The sequence below is a fragment of the Nelumbo nucifera genome, chromosome 4, assembly GCF_055504915.1.
Source record: "Nelumbo nucifera cultivar China Antique chromosome 4, China Antique-T2T, whole genome shotgun sequence".
Taxonomy (NCBI): domain Eukaryota; kingdom Viridiplantae; phylum Streptophyta; class Magnoliopsida; order Proteales; family Nelumbonaceae; genus Nelumbo; species Nelumbo nucifera.
In genome coordinates, this window is record NC_142652.1 from 71,916,957 (window position 1) to 71,931,239 (window position 14,283).

Genomic DNA, 14,283 nt, shown 5'->3' on the forward strand with positions numbered 1-14,283 from the left:
TCTGTAAGGTTCTTCCCCAAATATTGGTTTTTCCACTATTTTCAAAACTGGACTAGATCGGACGGTCGGATCGGAAAAACCAGGAACCGGTCACCTAACTGGTTCTATTTTCCTCCAAAACCGCTTTTTCCCTCAAAACCGTTGATTTTGGTCAGCAAACCGCTGAACCAGCCGGTTAGCCGTTCAAACTGTTCGAACGGTTTTGACTGTTTTCCAATTTTTTAATTTTTTTTAAATTTTTTAATTTTTTGTCAGAACAGGCCGGGATCGAACAGCCAGACCGTTCGAACCGGAAACCGGACCCCTGACCGGTTCGTTTTAAAAAACCATGAGTTTTTCAAAACTTTCAATGCTGATAAGATGTTGTAGAGATTGATAATATTAATATGTAGTAGTGTGAAAATGATAATGGTGTGTGAAATAAAGGGTTCAACTATGATATGGAAAAAATATAATATCTGAAAAACTTCTGACCAGCTAACTAGAATCACAAACGTGGTAGATTGGTCAAAACTCTTCCCATACCATATCTTTTCCGCATCATAGATTTTCTCGTGAAATAAATTCAAAGAACACAAGGCAAAGGTACACACAAGTTCTATAGAGGTTGAAGGGATTAGAGATCAATCTTATGGATGGCCGAACCCTGCAGGTAGGTTGGGCGAAATTTCAAAAATTTCCTCTCCCCTCACCTGGGAATCACATTCCCTGTTTTAGAAAATTTGCATTTTCAAGGATCAGTCTTGAACCATAAACCAAACCAGATCTGAAAACAGAAGCAAAAGAGGGATATACCTGATACGGAGAAGTAGTATCTCCCAATGAAGGTGTTTACGCCCAAGGTAGGAACCAAAAACTACTCCCACTGAAGATGGCGCAGTGTAGAATGGTGCAGAATCAACAATGTTCATCCAATGAACCGAACCCTTCACAAGAATTCGCTGGAGGTTGTGAGCACACCTTCAGATCAGCCTTTCTCCAAAGACTAATATCAAGATCCAATCTATATCACCCCTGTTAGAAACAGGAAATCGAACTGGCAGTAATGGCGGTGACAGGAAGGAGGCGGCAAGGAGAAAACAACTTAGTCTCACTGGGTGCTATGTTCTCTTTCTGAATTTCGAATGTGATTGATCTTCTATATCTGCGGCCCCCTTCTCCTTTTATAACCTTAAAGGGATCAACTTCTAATTCCATTAGGAGTTGCTGATCCAAATCATATTTGGATATGAATTCCCTTTAAGAGATAAGGATAGATCCTTATCTAATCTACAGATTAGATCAACCCTCTCCTAATCTGATTAGGAGGTTTTCAGATCTGAATCTGTATTCAGATTTGGACTCTCTGAGTGGATAGGGCAAGACCCTATCCTATCCGTTAATCCAATCCCAGATTCGCCCCTTCTTTAACTAATCAAATCAGCCCAGTTCGAAATGGGCTTTAGGCACATTAATGGTATGTGCTCACTTATCCTTCTAAATTGCAGCCCAGTTGGGCTTCCTTGTATGGTGTGGGACCCAAACATTGATCTACACATCAGCCACAAGGGTTCGGCCCAGCCTTTGTTATAAGGCCTAGCTGAATTCACTGGAAAACCCAGTGAACCCCTTGAGCCCATCACATGGACTCTATGGGCCCACCACTTACATTAAGTGGTCCCTGGGCCAAGTCACCTTGTAACACCCAGGGACTACGGGCAGATGCAAGATCAGCCCATCAGGTATTATCCTCAATGGTCTTACACTTAACCTCTCAACCCATAATGATCATACACTGCCCGACAAGAGAGGACCTCTCCCTCGACTGTAAGGAACAGTGCTGCACTCTCTGCTCACATGGATCCCGAGAATTAAAACCTTTTGCAAACAATTTGAAACCGTAACATATATATACTTTTATATCTCATATAAAATATATTTTGCAAAACAAATCTCAACGATTGAAATCGGTTGCCGGTAGTCTTGGTTTCCATCAGAGTGAGTGCATCCCCGATCATTACCTTTGTCCGAAAAAGGGGCTGATTCTGTCACTATGATCACCCACTCAGATGAATTCTCGGACTGTCCCAACATACCCAGGTTTTGACCCCGCTAAGAATCTCACTGATTGGCATATCAAAGACAGCCCAATCTGACACCTAGTGCAGTATCATAATCGAGTCTAGGGGTCTGGTGTAACTTTCCAGTTTTGCCCACTAATCTCCAAGGTCCAGGGCAATACTAGAAATTTGGTCCGGTTCAAGGTTTCAAGTAATCCTACACTGTGCTTCAGGTCTCACCCTGGCAGCTGAGACATGCCACCCCAACACTTGGCAGCACACCAGTGTCAGCCTTAACAGGATAAATCCCCCCGGACTTATCCAACGGCTGTGAACATTTTAAACTAACATGAGTCTCAATAAGTGTCCAGTTTAAGGGTATTATACAGAAACACACCACAAGAACATGAATCAAATATGCACTTTATTCATTTACAATAAATGTCATAAGTACATCGAACTGATTGGAGCTCAGGGCATACAACTGTCTAACAACTCCCACTTGCACTTAGGTCCAATCTGATATAAGTCGGAGTCCCATACTTTCCACGTGTTTCTCAAACACTTCTGTGTCAGTGGCTTAGTCAATGGGTCTGCTACATTCTCCACTGACGCTACCCTTTGAATCAGGACGTCCCATCTACCAACAATCTCTCGCAGTACATGGTACTTTCTCTCGATGTGCTTCGATTTCGAGTGAGCTCGAGGCCCCTTAGCCTGAGCAATAGCTCCATTGTTGTCACACAAAAACGGAATGGGTGATGTGCTTGACGAAACTACTCCCAAATCGTGAACGAACTTTTTCATCCACACGGCTTCATTGGCAGCTTCACATGCGGCAATGTATTCAGCTTCGATTGTGGAGTCTGCCGTGGACCCCTGTTTTCTGCTTTTTCAGCAAAGAACACAAGATCCTATCGTGAAAGCATACCCAGATGTAGACTTTCTATCATTTGGATCCGACTAAAAATCGACATCAGTATACCCCTGGATCTGTAGTGAACTACCATCGAATACCAGACAAAACTCTTTTGTCCTTCGAAGGTACTTCAGTATATTTTTCACAGCGGTCCAGTGCTCCTGCCCTGGGTTGGCCTGGAATCTGCTTACCATACTCACTGCCTGAGCAATGTCAGGACGAGTTTACAACATGGCATACATGATGCTCCCTACGGCTGAGGCATAGGGAACATCCTTCATGCCCTCAATCTCCTTAGAAGTCTTGGGAGACATCTTCTTGGAGAGAGTGACTCCATGCCTAAAAGGAACATTTCCTTTCTTGGAGTTCTCCATGCATTATCTCTTGACAATTTTGTCAATGTAGGCAGATTGGGATAATCCTATTATCCGCTTCGATCTATCTCTATAGAGTCAAAGACCTAGTATATAGGAGGCTTCTCCAAGATCTTTCATGGAGAATTGCTGTGAAAGCCATACTTTCACCGTAGTCAACATTTCTACATCATTCCCAATGAGTAGAATGTCATCTACATATAGAACCAGAAACATAACCTTATCCCCACTGGACTTCCTGTAAACACAGGGGTCATCTGGATTCTGCTCAAAGTCAAACTTTTTGATGGTAGAGTCAAACCGGATGTTCCAACTCCTAGAAGCTTGCTTAAGTCCATATATGGATCTATTTAATTTGCATACCACGTGTTCTTGACCCGCAGCTATGAAACCTTGCGGTTGCTACATGTAGATATCTTTAGTAAGATCTCCATTCAGGAACATAGTTTTGACATCCATTTGCCAAATCTCGTAGTCATGGTATGCTGCTACAACTAGCAGGATCCGAATGGCTTTAAGCATGGCCACGGGAGAAAATGTTTCCTCATAATCGATGCCCTCTTTTTGACTATACCCTTTCGCCACAAGACGAACTTTGTACGTCTCAACCTTACCATCGGGGCCCTTCTTCCTCTTATAGATCCATTTGCAACCAATTGCTTTTACCCCAGGGGGCGGATCTACTAGAGTTCAGACTCCATTGGTCTCCATTGAGTCCATCTCAGCTCTCATGGTATCTACCCACTTTAGGGAATCTATGTCCAATATAGCTTCTGCATAAGTCACAGGATCCTCCTCACAAGTTAAGGCTTCCACCAGGTAACTATCCTGGTCATAGCCAAAATGGACTGGTGGCCTGGACACCCGGGTAGATCTTCTAGGTTGGTCAATCCCTGGAACCTGTGGGACACCTCCCACTGACCATGTGTTCTCCTCATCAATAACTATTTCCTGAGGGTGTGAGTCCATGATATATTCAGTCTCCAAGAACTGTGCATTTCGGCTACAGAACACCTTCTGCTCTCTTGGGTCATAGAATAGGTAACCCACAGAGCCTTTTGAGTAGCCTATGAATAGGCAACAACTGGTCTTGGATTCCAACTTGTCCGCACTCGTCCTTTTAACGGGCGTAGGACAACCCCAAGTCTTCAAGTGTTTGACACTTGGTTTATTTCCGGTCCAAAGTTCGTATGGAGTGTTCGAAACCGATTTGGTTGGAACCCGATTCAGCAAGTATATCGCAATCTCTAATGCGTAACCCCAAAAGGATGTGGGTAACTCTGAGTGTACGAGAAGTGATCGGACCATATCCAATAAGGTCCTATTCCTCCTCTCTGAAACACCATTAAGCTGTGGTGTAGCAGGAGGAGCCAACTGTGACACTATCCCGTTGTCCTTCAGGTAGTCCCTGAATTCGTCAGAGAGATATTCACATCCTCGATATGATCGAAGGGCCTTGATTTGTCTCCTTAATTGTTTTTCGACCTCTTGTCTAAACTCTTTGAACTTTTCAAAGGATTCGGACTTGTGTCTCATTAGGTACACGTAACCATTCCGAGAATAGTCATCGGTGAATGTAATGAAATACACGTGCTGGTTACGAGTCCTAACACTCAGGGGACCACATACATCACTATGTATAAGGTCAAGTGTGCCTGTACATCTTTCAGGCTTACCGTTAAATGGCCGCTTTGTCATCTTACCCTGAAGGCAAGGCTCACAAGTGGGAAGATCTTCTACAGTTAGAAAATCCAAAGGACCAGCCTTGTGATACGGTCAACACCGACATGGCCAAGTCGATAATGCCACAAGCACATGGGATTAACTGTGTCATGGATTCTTTTCTTGGGGATATCAGTCGACGTAGTTTTGGTAATTTTAGTTTCTAGAGAAGGATGTAGAACATAGAGACTGTTCTCCAGTTCCCCGTATGTGATGAATCTGTTGTTTCTTTTAATAGTAATCGTATTACTAAAGAAGACGAAATAACCTTCAGCACACAGTTTTGAGACAGAAATCAAATTTCTTCTTAAATTCTATACAAAAAGACAATCTTTAAGTACAATTATTCATTCTCTAAAAATTAACTCTACGGTTCCTATAGCCGCAACTGCAACACTTGCAAAAGTCCTCAAGTAAAGCATTACTTTCCTTCACTCAGCCTTTTGCTTACCTTGAACCCCTGCAGTGAGTTACACGCATGAGTTGAGGCTCCGGAGTCAATACACCAGGATGCAGAAGCAACCAACAAATTGGTTTCTATGACACAAGATTCGAGATTACCTTTCTTGGATTCCAGGTATTGAGGACAGTTCCTCTTCTAGTGGCTGGTCTGCTTGCAATAGTGATAGGCATCAGATGCCTTGTCCTTCCTCTGCTTCTTGGGTTTGGTGGCTTTCTTCTGGGGCTTTCTCTTTGCCCTCCTCTTCTTGCCCGATTTGCCTGCTTCAACAAGCATGGCAATGGGCTCATCCTTCTTAATCAATTCTTCGGTCCTCTGCAACATATTGCTGAGTTCCTGCAAGCTGACATTCAGCTTGTTCATGTTGTACTTCATGATGAATAGATTGAAGGACGGAGGCAAAGAGTTGAGAATAGCATCGATCTGGGTTACCAGATCCAACCCGGATCCAAGAGCCTCCAGTTCGTTGATATAATCCATCATCCAAAGACAATGGTCGTGAACTTGTTGGCCCTTGGACATCTGCGCAGTCATGAACTATTTCAAGACCTTCTGTCGAGTAAAACGATTCTGCTCTTCGTACATTGTCTTGAGACTGTCCAATATGTCCTTGGCAAGTTCGATCTGAATCTCCTTATCACATATGAATCTCCCTATCACATGCGCTCATATTGTTGGAGGGAACAAGAATTATGCCCTAATCGGCTAGGGTTCCGCACGTATCCTCTTCAGGAGGTGTGGCGCCCACCACAGAGGGAGATCATCCAATGATCTTCAGGGACACCATGGCAATGATGTGCATTCAGCCATGGTGTGCGCAAGAGCCACTGTCGAATCTGCATGGGCCAAATACTTATGGCCCATGAACGTTGCACATCACACATCCATACATCACATGCAGAGATAAAATGATCCAATCAATTAAATATCTGTAAAGCCCATAATTAAAGCCCATTTTAATCCATAACATTAACAATTAACATTATCTAGGTATATGGGCCGAATTTGGGTTAAGCAGTTCGGCCCATATAGCTTTCTTGTAAAAGTGGGCTTTTAGTAGTTTTAACAATTTAAAACTGGGCCTTACAGGTTGGGCCGAATTAAACTCTTAATTAATTATCAATCAGCCTCCATCGAACCAAGATTCGGTCCAACCAGTTTGGACCAATCTAGTTCGAATAGGTCTAGGGTTTGATCTTTAATTAAATATTTAATTCAAGAAAATGATCTGAAATTAAGTACAGATTAAGAAAAAACAAGAATCAGTCAAGAAGGGTTGTTCACACATCACATCCTGCAAAGCAAAGGTTAGATCACAGAATGCAGTTTCATAAACTGCAAATCGTAGATTGCGATATCCCCATCTGCGAAATCTCCTTCCTGTGCTGTCATCTTCGATCCAAGAAAATAATAAAAATAGACACCCTAAAATTTCTATTAATATTACATCAGATCGAATCCTATACATTCAGTCTAAAAAATAAAAAAAAATTATTTTACAGACCAAAAGTAATAAATCAAGAAACTGCAAATCGCAGTTTTCTGTGCTAATCAAGATTTCGATCTCCAGTTGTACGAACAACCCATAAATCAAGAAAATTATAAAGAATAATTCTAAATAAAATTCAGATTTATAAAATTTAATTTCAGACCATTCGCCCTCTATCTGGAAACAATTTTTCAGAAAAAACTTAAACTGCGCAAATCAGGTAGAACGCCTTCAGCCCATTTACGCAGGTTCAGATCTGCATTAATTCAGTTCAAGACTTGAACCAAGGCTCTGATACCACTGAAGGGATTAGAGATCCATCTTGTGGATGGCCGAACCCTGCAGGTAGGTTGGGCAAAATTTCAAAAATTTCCTCTCCCCTCATATGGGAATCACATTCCCTGTTTTAGAAAATCTGCATTTTTAAGGATCAGTCTTGAACCATAAACCAAACCAGATCTGAAAACAAAAGCAGGAGAGGGATAGACCTGATACGGAGAAGCAGTATCTCCCAACAGAGGTGTTCACGCCCAAGGTAGGAACCAAAAACTGCTCCCACTGAAGATGGTGCAGTGTAGGATGGAGCAGAATCAGCAATGTTTGTCCAACGAACCGAACCCTTCACAAGAATTCGCGAGAGGCTGTGAACACACCTTCAGATCAACCTTTCTCCAAAGACTGATATCAAGATCCAATCTTGATCACCCCTACTAGAAACAGGAAATCGAACTGGCAGTAATGGTGGCGGCAGGAAGGACGCGGCAAGGAGAAAACAACTCAATCTCACTGGGTGCTGTGTTCTCTTTCTGAATTTCGAATGTGCTTGATCTTCTACAGCTGTCGCCCCCTTCTCCTTTTATAACCTTAAAGGGATCAGCTCCTAATCCCATTAGGAGTTGCTGATCCAAATCATATTTGGATCTGAATTCCCTTTAAGAGATAAGGATAGATCCTTATCTAATCTGCAGATTAGATCAACCATCTCCTAATTTGATTAGGAGGTTTCCAGATATGAATTTGTATTCAGATTTGGACTCTCTGAGTGGATAGAGCAAGACCCTATCCTATCTGCTAATCCAATCCCAGATTCGCCCTTTCTTTAACTGATCAAATCAGCCCAGTTTGAAATGGGCTTTAGGCCCATTAATGGTATGTGCTCACTTAGCCTTCCAAATTACTGCCCAGTTGGGCTTCCTTGTATTGCGTGGGACCTAAGCATTGATCTACACATCAGCCACAAGGGTTCGGCCCAGCCACTGTTAGAAGGCCTAGCCGAATTCACTGGAAAACCCAGTGAACCCCTTGAGCCCATCACATGGACTCTATGGGCCCAACACTTACATTAAGTTGTCCCTGGGCCAAGCCACCTTGTAACACCCAGAGACTATGGGCAGATGCAAGATCAGCCCATCAGATATTATCCTTAATGGTCTTACACTTAACCTCTCAACCCATAATGATCATACACTGCCCGGCAAGAGAGGACCTCTCCCTCGGCTGTAAGGAACAGTGCTGCACTCTCTGCTCACATGGATCCCAGGAATTAAAACCTTTTGCCAACAATTTGAAACCGTAACATATATATACTTTTATATCTCATATAAAATATATTTTGCAAAACAAATCTCAACGATTGAAATCGGTTGCCGGTAGTCTTGGTTTCCATCAGTGTGAGTGCATCCCCGATCATTACCTTTGTCCGACAAAGGGGCTGATTCTGTCACTATGATCACCCACTCAGATGAATTCTCGGACTGTCCCAACATACCCAGGTTTTGACCCCCGCTAAGGATCTCACTGATTGGCATATCAAAGACAGCCCAATCCGACACCTAGTGCAGTATCATAATCGAGTCTAGGGGTCTGGTGTAACTTTCCAGTTTTGCCCACTAATCTCCAAGGTCCAGAGCAATACTAGAAATCTGGTTCGGTTCAAGGTTTCAAGTAATCCTACACTGCATGTGCTTCGGGTCTCACCCTGGCAGCTGAGACATGCCACCCCAACACTTGGCAGCACACCAGTGTCAGCCTTAATAGGATAAATCCCCCCGGACTTATCCAACGGCTGTGAACATTCTAAATTAACACGAGTCTCAGTAAGTGTCCAGTTTAAAGGTATTACACAGAAACACACCACAAGAACATGAATCAAATATACACTTTATTCATTTACAATAAATGTCATAAGTACATCAAACTGATTGGAGCTAAAGGCATACAACTGTTTAACAGAGGTTTTACCAAAGCTAGCTTTGATTCTCTCCCTAGACACACCACCTCAGAATTTCCACTAATTAGTTGAGCTTCACAGTGCCAACAAAACCATTATAAACAGTTGGACTTCCTAGATACTAACAAGACTTTCACCTAGATAGTTTTACAAATCCTATCCAAACCTTAAAACACGCCTCCGCCTTCTCACCTAGAAGACTCAATACCCTTGAATAGTCTTCCCAGAACACACTATAGAAAATTACTAGCTCTATAATCCCAAACAAGATATGACAATATTGTAAGCTCAAAAAAATATAATACCTCTTAATAAATTAATATAACAATACAAACAAAACTATCTTAGCATGTAAGAAGATATACTGAATGCTTGGCCTTAATTAGGCTTTTCTCATACTTAAGCTCAAGGGTTAAGTAGAGAGCCAAAACCTCCACATTGGGCTTTTCTCATACTTAATCTCAATCTCCAGCAGCCGTATGGGGACAAAACCTTCCGGGGGGTAGGGGGCTCTTTACTCAAGGGCTCTTTTCTCATACTTAATCTCAATCTCTAGACTCCTTTTGTTTCCTAATCGGTCTTGCACCATTTATCATTCTTCACTTATCTTCATAATGTTGCTAGAGGAATTGCGGTTATAAGGCAACTTGCATAAAGGTAAAATACTTAAACTACCCCTATGTTTTAGCAAATAAATTAATCTAAACTTACCCCACTGTTTAAGAATCACTTAAAAATTAAAATACCCCTTAAAGTTTTCTAACAATTGATAATCATCAACATCTGTTAATAGAATGACAGAATAGACTATTTTGTTCTTCATTCTTTTCAAATTTTCAAAATTTTTCCATTTGGATGTCAACACCTGTTGGGAAGAAAAACACTAATAAACAACACGAGATTCAACAAAAAAAAAAAAAAAAACTGTTTCAGCAGATAGGAAATCTTGTGCGCTTAATGAGAGGAGAGGGAAATCTAAAGTCAATGATCTCTCTCAATCTCTTGAAACCAATTAACCAAGATGCAAGTAGTTTTCAATATCACGTCTTTGTTCAACAACTTTTCTTATTTGAAGAATAACTGAAAATGCAACTCTTAACATCCTAAGTTAACCCATTCTAAGCTCCAATTCATTCTAAACACTTAGTTTGGGGTCCCATTTCCCATGTTGTTACAATCTCTAAGGCTATGTTTGGTTTGAAGGAAAAGGTAGGGAAAGGAAGGGAAAGACAAGGAAAGTTATTAAAGGAAAAGGTAGGGTCCCATTTCCCATGTTGTTACAATCTCTAAGGCTATGTTTGGTTTGAAGGAAAAGGTAGGGAAAGACAGGGAAAGACAAGGTTTTCTTACCTTTCCCTACTTTTTCCTTCAAACCAAACACAACCTAAAGTTATTGAAGTTTCGAAGGAAGAGAAAGAAGGTGGGCTTTAAAGAAATGATATTTAAAAAAAGTTGATGATCATAATGAAAAGGTTACATCAAAGTACATCAAACTCAATTTGGAAAGAGTACAAATACAAATATGTACGGTACAAATATATATAGAATAATACAAAATACAAGGTCTTGCACTGTACATATTTGCACTCCTTCCAAATTGAGCATTAAAAACCACATTCCTTCAAATATTGCTACAATACTTCTTGCTATGGGTTCATCAATGATTCAAAAAGACTTGAAATTACACTCGTGATATTCTTGCAGGGTCCATTGTTTATGTTGGAAGGGTTATGATCCATCATATGGGTGGCTGAACCATGCTAAATGGCTGGGCAAAATTTCAAAAATTTCCTATGTTTTGAAAAATTGCATATTTCAGGATCAGTCATGCACTGAATTAGACTAGATTTGAAACCAATCGAAGAAGGAGATTTATACTTGATGCAGATACCAAAAATGCAGATCCCAAAGTGGAAGTTCACGCCCAAATCAATCCTAAAGCTAGCTTCCACTGAAGATGGCACAATGTGTAGGTGAACCTGATTCAACAACACAGTTTTCAGCAAAACTGCAACCCAACTGCTTAGATCGAACTAGGGAAGGTGAGCATGATGTTTCTTCAAATTTTTCTTGCAAAAGTCAGAAAAATATTGATCTCTATCAGTCCTTGAAAGCATAGGTTGTGATAGGATTTCTTGGAAGACAAAAGAGAAGAAGAGAGAACAAGAAAGAGTGGTTTTCTAGTCTAGTTCACCCTCCTCTTTTTTTATCTCTTTATGGAGCACTTCTCTTAATCAAATTAGGAGATTATCCAAATTTAATTTGAATCTAGACTCTATTAAGAATTAAGCCTTATCATCTTAAGAGGATGGGTGCTCCATACCCATTTCCAAACCCAGGTTCGACCTAGAGCATATGACAACTTAAGTTGTCATTTAACAATTTACTTAGTCTTATTAATTATGGGCCTTAGGCCCATTTGCCTCAAAGGCTCACGACCCAAAATATTGCTGAAGGGATGAGAGATCCATCATATGGATGGCCGAACCTTGAAAGTAGGTTGGGCAAAATTTCAAAAATTTCTCTCTCTCTCTCTCTCTCCTGTGTGGGAATCACATTCCCTATTATAAAAAACTGCATTTTCAATGATCAATCTTGAACCTAAACAGACTAGATCTGAAACCAAAAGGGAGTGGAGGGATATACTTGATACGAAGTAGTAATAACCTCCAATGAAGGTGTTCATGCCCAAGGAAAGATCCAAAAACTACTTCCACCGAAGATGACACGATGCAAGATGAAGCAGAATCAGTAGGATGGTTCTTCGGCAAGAAGCGAATTCTTCAGCAAGAATCTGATGGAGGGCTAGTGAGCACGACTTTGGATTACCTTTTCTGCCAAAAGGTAATATCGAGAACTCTTCTTGATTGCTCCCACAGGTGGAGATTGAACTGGTATGGCGGAAAGAGCAAGAGAGAAGGAGACAATGCAGTCAAACAATGTTGTCTCCTTTTGGAAATCAGCAGTTACTCAAATGATTTCTGTTGTCTTCTAAGGGTTCACCCTGCTCTCCTATTTATAGCCTTAAAGAGAGCTTCTCCTAATCCCATTAGAAGTTTCCTAATCCAAATCTTGTATTTGGATCTGGACTCTCTTTAAGAAATAAGGATAATCCCCTATCTTATTTGCAGATAAATATCAGCCCTCCTAATCGAATTAGGAGTTTCCTGATCCAAATCTTTATTTGGATCTGGATTGTCTGAGTGGATAGGGATAATCCCTTATCCTATCTGCTGATCTAAATCCAAGAACCGCCCCCTTTTAATTAATCTCATTAAGCCAGTTCGAATTGGGCTTTAGGCTCATTAAGTCTATTTGCTCACTTACCCTCCAAACTGATGCCCAGTTGGATATCCTTGTATGGCGTGGGACCCAAACATTGATCTACACATCAGCCACATGGGTTCAACCCAGCATCTATTACAAGGCCTGGCCGAATTCACTGTAGGAGACAGTGAACCCCTGAGTCCATCACCATGGGCTCTTAATGGGCTCAACATTTACACTAAATGGTCCCTGTGTCAAGCCACCTTATAATAACCCAAGGACTATGTTCAGATACAAGATTAGCCCATCAGGTATTACCCTCAATGGTCTTACACTTAACCTCTCAGCCCATAATGATCAAACACTGCCCGACAAGAGAGGACCTCTCCCTCAGTTGCAAGGTACAGTGCTGCACTCTCTACTCACAAGGATCCCGGGAATTAAGACCTTTTCAAACATTTTGAAACCATAGTATATATATGCATATATTTATATAAATATACTTTGCAAAACAAATTTCAAGGGTTGAAATCGACTATCGGAAGTTTAGGTTTCCATCAAAGAGACTGCATCCCCGATCATTCACTTTGTCCAACAAAGGGGCTGATCTTGTCACTATGATCACCCGCTCAAATGAATTCTCAGACTGTCCCAACATACCTAGGTTTTGACCCCCTCTAAGGATCTCACTGATTGGCATATCAAAGACAACCCAATCCGACACCTAGTGTAGTATCATAATCGAGTCTAGGGGACAGGTGTAACATTCCAGTTTTGCCCATCTATCCCCAAGGTCTAGGGAAATACTGGAATTCTGGTCCGGTTCAGGGTTTGAAGAAAACCCACACTACATGTACCTTAGGTCTCACCCTGGCAGCTGAGATAGGCCACCCCAACTAACTTGACGACACATTAGTGTCAGCCTTGGCAGGATAAATCTCCCTGATCTATCCAACGGTTGTGAAGATTCTAAACTAACACAAGTCTCATATGTGTCTAGTTTAAGGGTATTACAGAGAAACACACCATAATAACCTGAATCAAATATGTACTTTATTCATTTACATTAAATATCATAATGTACATCCTTATGATTGGAGCTAAGGGCATACACTGTCTAGCAGCTCCCATTTGCACTTAGGTCCAATCTGATATAAGCTGGAGTCCCATGCTTTCCACATGTTTCTCAAACACTTTCTATGTCAGTGGCTTAGTCAATGGGTCTGCTACATTTTCCGCCGATGCTACCTTCTGAATTAGGACGTCCCCTCTTCCAACTATCTCCCACAGTACATGGTACTTCCTCTCGATGTGCTTCTACTTCAAGTGGGCTCGTGGCTCCTTAGTTTGAGCAATGGCTCTAGTGTTGTCACACAACAATGGAATGGGTGATGTGATTGATGGAACTACTCACAATTCGTGAATGAACTTCTTCATCCATACGGCTTCTTTGGTAGCTTCACTTGTGGCAATGTATTCGGCATTGGTTGTGGAATTCGCTGTGGACCCCTGTTTACTGCTTTTCCAGCAAATTGTCCTTTAAGTAGTCTCTGAATTCATCAGAGAGATACTCACCACCTCAATCTGATCGAAGGGCTTTAATTTCTCTCCCTAACTGTTTCTCGACCTCTTGTATGAACTCCTTAAACTTTTCAAAGGAATCAGACTTTTGTCTCATTAGGTACACATAACCATATCGTGAAAAATCATCTATAAAGGTGATGAAATACACATGTTGATTCGATGTCCAAACCCTCAGGGGACCACATACATCAATATGTAT